This window comes from Sander lucioperca, chromosome 12 (assembly GCF_008315115.2).
Source record: "Sander lucioperca isolate FBNREF2018 chromosome 12, SLUC_FBN_1.2, whole genome shotgun sequence".
NCBI lineage: Eukaryota > Metazoa > Chordata > Actinopteri > Perciformes > Percidae > Sander > Sander lucioperca.
In genome coordinates, this window is record NC_050184.1 from 2192578 (window position 1) to 2198607 (window position 6030).

A 6030-nucleotide genomic window follows, 5' to 3' on the forward strand; every position below is an offset into this window, starting at 1 on the left:
ACATGAAACAGCCCCAAAATCCCCACCACCAAACCCACCAGACTCCATGTAAATAATCAGGACTTTTATCATCGTAAAACACACTTCATTCAAAGAGGACAGAAACTAAATCAAACTATCAAACTCAAAGCTGTCTTGGTTCGTCCCTTAATTCACCCATTTACATGGTGAAATATGCTGGCTCTATACACGCTAAAAGTCCTGATTATTTACATGGAGTCTGGTGGGTTTGGTGATGGTTCTATACACGCTAGTCTGTAGGATGAGATTTGTCTCTGCAGCTCCAAAATACTTCATTCAGAATGGTGTGACACAGATTTTGCCTTTAACAAATATTAACACCCCCCCCCCGTGATTTGGATATTGCGCTATAGTTCATATTGGGATTTCAATAAGGTTGTGGTTAGTTGTGCAGTCCTAGTACCTTCCTAAAAAAAACATTTCTGCAGTTACATCGCAGCTAGTTTCGTCTCACTTAATACTGGACTTATTTCCATGTTTTAAAGCACTGAAGTTCTCCACGTGAAATGTAACGCCAACTTCACGGCCATTTCATGGAACATCAGTGTGGATTTCAGAGGTGGAATGTAACTAAGTACATTTACTCCAGTACTTGTACTTCAGTCCAAATGTTGAGGTAATTGTACTTTACTTGAGTCTTTTCTTTTCATGCCACCTTCTACTTCTATTTCAGAGAGAAATTTTGTACTTTTACTCCACTACATTCATCTGTTACAGCTTTAGTTACTAGTTACTTTACACATTAAGATTCCTGAACACAAAACACATGTAGTTTATAAAATCTGATGTTTTATTCTAAAGTAAACTAGCCAACAATATAACGGCCTACAAGTCCAGCTGAGATGATTAAACACACAACTGTTTGGATCCTTTACACTTTCTACAATATTTTAATACTTTAACTACATTTTCCTGATGATACTCACAGACTTTTACTTAAGTAACATTTTCACTGCAGGACTTTAATTTGTAAAAGAGTATTTTTACAGTGTGGTATTAGTACTTTTACTGCAGTAATATGAATACTTCTTCCAGCGCTGGTGGATCTTAAGAGAAAATAAGTGTTTACAGAGTAACTTTACCTAAATTTAATAAAACGTTTCTGTGAAGTGTGTCTGTACTTTAATAACATAATTAAATTAAATATGTCGCATTTAGAGCTCTACTAACTAAACATACAATATACATTTTTCATCAATCTGGTGAACTTTGAGAGCCAAATTAAGAGGCTAGATCTAAGTAGAATCTGTGCTCTTGTAAACAATGTTGTGTTCTTGTAAGCGATTTAATCATAAACATATTTTTGTATAGTATACATTTGAGTCATCAAAAGGACAAGCTTTGCACGCTAAATTTGGACATTTAATTACAAATATACTTTACTTGGGCAAAAGAGTAAAGGTAATCCAGCTCACTGTCTGAAGTTAAACAAACAACTTGTCATGGAGAACATTAAGATATATTCTTTTCTAAATCTCCTTACCTCCCTTTTCACAAACTTTGCACTCTGATTTTGGTCATTTAATGTTCCTGGGCTTTGAGAACAGCTCTAATGCGACTCGACCCCCCTCAAATATTTTTCTCATCGGATCTGTACAAATCACGTAGGTGACCCACTTTGGTTTCAAAACGGCGAATTTCGGCAAAAGGTTAGGAGGTTGCATGCCTGCCCACTGCCGCTGGGTCTAACGTTAGCGGTCCGCTGACCCTCTGCAGCTGACCCACTGCCGCTGGGTCTAACGTTAGCGGTCCGCTGGGCCACTGCCGCTGGGTCTAACGTTAATGGTACGCTGACGCACTGCCGCTGGGTCTAACGTTAACGGTACGCTGACGTACTGTGGCTGGGTCTAACGTTAGCGGGCTGCTGACCTACTGCCGCTGGGTCTAACGTTAGAGGTCCACTGACCCGTTGTCGCTGGGTCTAACTGTTCCTCCTCATTCCCTCTGAGAACGTCACCCGAGCTGCGTCAGGAGGCTCTCCTCCCAGCGAGCTTCAACAGTTTACAGCCCCACTGACACATATTGTCACTGGACAACTAACAACAATCACCATTTTGTTGTGTACCCATCAAATGACCACTGCAAACTGTCCAATGGCCTTTCTATCCATTTTATTTCTATGCAAGGACACCATGAAGACTCCAGAGACTGTTGATATTCACTCCATGCAGATTTATTTCTTACATTTTAACAAACAAACCGAGCTGCCTCGGACACATCAACTGAACTGGTGATATTTTTATTTCTAACAGTCCTCTCATCTTCCTTTTCTTAAGTACACCAAGGTCGTTGTGACCCAGACAATAACTACTAATGTACATGCTAGTCAACAGATGGTTTACTTCACTTTATTTCATCCTTGAGGGTACTCAGCATGTCCTGGTGTACCACACCAGCCATATCAAACTATTATACTGTATTTTTATACTATATTATACTTTATCAGCCTTACCATGGCCTAATTAGTGGCATAGGAGACATTTTGGTGTCACTAATCATATTACATTGGAACATAGCAATGCACAAGTCAGTTTTTATAGTTTTATACAGATCATAATATGTCCATCTCAGCCTTTGCTTCAAAGAGAAAACTCCTCCGCTTCCTGACAGGAAACACCTTGCTAGGCTAACTTCCCTATGCTGCCTTCCTCACATCTCCCTTGTTTAAACTAAAGATAGCTTTCAACCTGCAATTCCTGTCTCCCTGACAGAGAGAAAAGTCTCCTCTTAAACATGATACACAAATTAAAACATGGACCCAATGTGTATTGAATAAACTCCCATATTGATACATGATTAATAGTGAATCTTGCTAAGCATACATTACTTAGAAAGAAGTGAATATATGTGTGGGTCCTATAAAATATTGGTTATATTTGTCTGATTTCTTGATTATAATTGATTATATGACAGACATTACAGGACAAAACAACATCTGATAAAATATTTGAAATGAGTGTACTTTTTCCTACCACACAATATAATGTCTTCTAGATACATAACAATTTTTGTTTGATACTTGAGAAGTTTGGCTTGGACTTAAATTGCACAAACATTATTCCATGTCACCAGTCTCAGGTTCAGAAGAGTCTCCAGTCTGGTCTTCAGTCTCTGGTTGTAAAAGTGGATGTGAGTTCCTGGCTGGTTCTGGTCCCCCTGGTCACAGTCCTCTCTATCAGCTTCTGTTTCCATAGGACCAACACATTTATGTGTTTTGACACGATAACGCCGGGCAAATCTTCTGTTACAAACACTGCAGCTGAATCTTTTCTCTTCTGTGTGGACTGCCATGTGTGACCGTAAATTTCCTCTCTGTGTAAAAGATTTCTTACAGACTGAGCAGCTGAAAGGTTTTTCTCCAGAATGAGTCATCATGTGTATCTTCAGGGTTCCACGTTCATTGAAAGCTTTACCACACTCAGAACAACATAAAGGTTTCTGTAAACTTTCACTCTGTGTAAAAGATGTATTACAGACTGAGCAGCTAAAAGGCTTCTCTCCTGTGTGGATTATCATGTGTAGTTGTAAATAATCACTCTGTGTAAAAGATTTCTTACAAACTGAGCAGCTAAAAGGTTTTTCTCCTGTATGAGTTCTCATGTGTTTCTTCAGATCTGACTTGAAGCCACATATTTTCCCACACTCAGAGCAGCTGAATGTTTTCTTACATGTTGAATCATGTTTCAGAGAGTTTAAAGCTGACTGAGGTTCTCTGGTCTCCTTCCAATCAGCACTGTCACCAGTCTCAGGTTCAGAAGAGTCTCCAGTCTGGTCTTCAGTCTCTGGTTGTAAAAGAGGATGTGGATGTGAGTTCCTGTCTGGTTCTGGTCCTCCACAGTCCTCTCCATCAGCTTCTGTTTCCATGTGTTGAGTTTGTCTCTGATGAAGCTGTGAGGATTGAGCTCTCTCTTCATTATCTTCACTCTTCACAGGGACAGGAGTGAATGGGAACTTGGTGATATCAGCCTCCTCCAGCCCTTGAAGCTGCTCTCCCTCCTGACTACTCCACAGTTCCTCATGTTCCTCTTTAATACGTGGGGGGGGGCTCTGGCTCCTGCTGGTCCACACTGGAGCTACACTCCTTCTGCTCAGGGGGAACCCAATCTTTAACCACCAACAGCTGCTGAACATCTGCAGGAAACACAAATTGACAAAAACTGGGATGTCAGACAAAACCTAGACAACTGCACCATTCAACAACATTTCGGAACAATCACAACCCCTGACATTTTCATAATGTATATGATGTATATCATATAAATGTATATATGATGTATGATATATGCTATATGATTCCCTACTCCTGCTGACGTGAAGATGAAGTTGCTGAGGGCTCACCGTATAGGACCAGAGCGCAGTACAGGTGGGTACCTGCACATTGATCTGCAAGAAGCTACGGTACACAGATCTGAAGGCAGTCAGAGGCTCTCAGCTCGAGGTGTACGACAGAGAAGATAGAAATTAGAGGTCGACCAATAGTGGATTTTACCGATACAGATAGCTAGATTGGGCCGTATTTGCCGATAACCGATTAATCGACCGATATAATTTATAACTTATACAGTTGACAAAATACATGCATTGTTTCAAAAAAAGTCCAGACGCTTTTGCCAATAATCAAAATAATGACATTTATTGATTTTACACCCACAGCAATGCTACACAAGCATGTGTGTTGTCTAAAACAGTTCTCCTACATATTTGGAGTCATCCAGTGCAAAAATAAACATAAAGAGCATTATAATTCATATAAAGGACAACGGTAACAGACGATCTCTGACCTGGAGGGATCTATCTTTCCCACTATGCTCTTTGTTCTTGCTTGGATGCCCATATAAGGCGTAATGTGTGACGGACCTGCCTTCCCATTGGTTGAAAACATAAACAAAGGCATCATGGGAGATTCCCTTGTCGGTAGCACCTACTGTCTATGGGTAGCACGGAGTTAGCGGCAGAAATGACCGAAAATGTGATGAATCATGGACATCAAGTGGATAAATCTTGAATGTAACAGTTTGGATTTAATGCTCAACAACCCCGAAAAAAGGCACAAGTTCCAGGCTGGATAGAAAATCACCTGTAAAGGCTAGAAAGACACCAAAGACACCCTGTGACGGCTAACTCGTTAGCTTTTAGCTGCAGTAATCAGTAAGTCTCTACGTTTAACTGTTATTAAATTATCTAAATATGAATCAGAGGTGCCGTTTGGGATCGTGGACGATCCTTTAGGGTTCTGATTCTGACATTTGGGTCGCACTTGCGTTTATTTTTGTCAGTGTTTTAACCGCTTGAGGTAAGTTAGCCTACTACTAATGTTTAGCGTCATCTCAGCCTCAAAAGCAAACAAACATACTGTTGTGCTGTTCTTTCTCTACTAATGCAGCATCTATTCAACAAATTAATAACTTTATAATGACATGACAAAATGTACCGTATACATACCTTTTTGCTGTCGATGCTTTAAGCGCGCATCTGATGTCAGCCTTCACCGCACAGCATGTGCTCTCCGTGCAGCGCGCAGTAACACGTGTCGAAAATAAACACGAGGCATCAGTGATAGTTTTTATTTCGCCAGCAGACCCTTCTCAGCTCTCGCGTACTGTGTAATGAATGACAGAGCACGCTTCTCAGCCGCTCCAGCAACGGACGCAACCAGGAAAAACTATAGGTATGGATTTTTGCCAATAACGATAGTTCCACCAATCAACTATCGGTGCAAATCGGCAAAACCGATGAATCGGTCGACCTCTAATAGAAATGTATTCAAACCTTTGCTGTCACAATTTTGACAGCCCTAATATAAACCAATGTAACCATATCATGCTATTGCCGACAGGGATACTAGTATCTATCGCCCCGGTCACTTTTAATAACTCCACTCATGTCATATTGTTGTATGCCGATTAGGGCTGTCCCTAACAATTATTTTTGTCATTGATAACCCCAACCCATTTCCTATTATTCTAAAAGCATTGTTATTAGTGCTCTCAGTTAAACGCTTTATTAACG